The sequence below is a fragment of the Achroia grisella genome, unplaced genomic scaffold (genome assembly GCF_030625045.1).
Source record: "Achroia grisella isolate CSIRO2021 unplaced genomic scaffold, CSIRO_AGI_Agris_v1 utg39102, whole genome shotgun sequence".
NCBI lineage: Eukaryota > Metazoa > Arthropoda > Insecta > Lepidoptera > Pyralidae > Achroia > Achroia grisella.
The window spans coordinates 2,062-4,593 of record NW_026712834.1 but is presented as its reverse complement, the minus strand read 5'-3'; the positions used below and the strand labels follow the sequence as shown (position 1 = coordinate 4,593).

Sequence of the window (2,532 nt, the reverse complement as noted above, 5' to 3'; positions counted from 1 at the left end):
ATCGATACCATCGTCACCTCCCACACACATCACCTCCTCATACTAGTATGAGATATTATCCACCACTACCAGCTTTGAATGTTGCGCGGGGGGCAAGTGCCTTTTGCCCGCGTCCACCAAGGCTGGAAAACCAAGTTCGCATGAGATGGAGCAAAGAAGTAAACACCTTTATCATGCGAACCTACCTTTACATCACTAAATTAGAGACAGATTTGACTACCTACAGACAACAATTGCATGAACTTTTTACACGACAATACCCAGAAATAAATGTCACAGAGCAACGCGTTTCAGACCAACGAAGAACTATAGTTAGGAATAAACTTCTATCACCAGAAAATTATAGATCAACTGAAGGAAGAAGTGCGGGCACAGCTAGAGACTTGAATAATCCTATGATAGAAACACACACACAACAGAAAACACCACACAAGTACAATCACACTCACCCATTCAATCGCAAACATAGCACACAATCACCTTACATCCATTCACACATACGCACACACACACACATCCACACAAACTGAAAACATAACCATTACATTAGAAAATGACATTGAAACATTGAAAATTTCTCATCAAAATCAGTTGGCAGACACACAAATTCAAGAAATACATGATAAAACTTAAAACTGCACTAACACAATACTCTGGTATGGACCCAACAGTCCGACCAAAACTACCTAAACTTAAATACACACCAAAACTGACTCACTTAGTACGTATATTTAACACTATCATACTACACCAATATATAACCGAAAACACGAAACTTGTAGATGTACACACACTTATATATTGCACAGCGTTAGTTATATCGGAAGAACTTAATTATAAAATTACAGAATACACTGGCATCATAAGACCAAGAACAGCAAATAAACCACCATGGCAACAAAGACTCGAAAGAGATATCGAAAAATTACGAGCCGACTGCGGTAGACTAACGCAATATATAAACAACAATAGATCTAATAGAGTAGTTAAAAGAGTCGAAGCTATTTTCAAGAACATGACAACACACACTAGACACGAGAATGACAACAGAAAGCCTGAAGAGTTCTTAGACACATTAAAACAGAAGCTTGCGCTAAAAGTTCATAGACTAAGGAGATACAAAAAGGCACAGGAACGCAAACACGATAACACCATGTTTGCTACTAACGAAAAGAACTTCTACAGAAACTTACACAAATCACAAATACACACAACAACTGACATTAACACTAACACACAATTACCAACAACAGAGCAACTAGAGGCATTTTGGGCTGGTATTTGGGAAGAAGAGGTTCAACATAACGATAAAGCCAGTTGGATAACTGAGAGAAACAACCAAATGGAATACACTAGAAGAAATGGAATTCACAGACATTTCAGAATCAGACATTAATTACACTACAGCAAAATTACATAACTGGAAATCACCTGGTATTGACAAAATACACAATTACTGGTACAAAAAATTTGACTCACTACACAAAATTATCGCAAAAAACTTCACAGATATAGTCCTAGGAAAACAAAACATACCAGATTTCATCGCAACCGGAATAACTTACATGCTACCAAAGGCTCAATACTCACCACAACCTTCCCAATACAGACCAATCACATGCCTTCCCACAATTTACAAAATACTCACCTCCGCCTCACACACAAAATCAACAAACACATTGAACACCATAACATTATAGCAGAAGAACAGAAAGGATGTAGAAGAGGCCACATGGGATGTAAGGAACAATTAATTATAGACTCAGTAATACACAAACACGCTACCACCAAAAATAGAAATCTGCACTGTACATACATAGATTACAAAAAAGCTTTTGATAGTATCCCACATACATGGTTAATCCAAATATTACACATTTACAAAATAAACCCAAAATAATAGACTTCCTCCATCACATCATGGCCCAATGGAAAACAACATTACACTTACATTACAACAACGACACAATCACAACTAGACAAATATCTATTAGAAAAGGTATTTATCAGGGCGACTCCTGAGTCCATTATGGTTCTGCCTAGCACTGAACCCCTTGTCCAACCTACTCAACAACTGTCACGCTGGATATCCTCTTAAACACACCACAACAGACGAAATCACAATATCACACCTCATATATATGGATGACATTAAACTATACACAAAACAGAAGAGAAATGAAACAATTAATAGACATCACCACAGAATTCAGTACAGACATCAACATGCAATTTGGACTAGACAAATGCAAAACACTACACATAATTAGAGGCAAAGTAAAACCAGGAGACTACACAATCGTTAACACTTCAGACACAATTGCAGCTATGGAACCAACAGATCTTATACAAATATTTAGGATACAAACAACTCAAAGGATTGGACCATACAGCTATTAAAACACACATTAACACAGAATATAAACGGAGAGTGACCGCAATATGTAAAACACAACTCTCTGGAAAACACCTCATCAAAGCACTGAACACCTATGCAATTCCAATATTGACCTACTCATTTGGAATTATAAA

The 2,532-nt window shown here is 37.0% G+C and overlaps 1 pseudogene; it reads left to right on the top strand.

Moving 5' to 3' along the window:
- The first annotated feature begins 72 nt into the window (after positions 1–72).
- LOC131844066 (uncharacterized) lies at positions 73–2,270 on the top strand (annotated as a pseudogene).
- Positions 2,271–2,532: the final 262 nt, after the last annotated feature.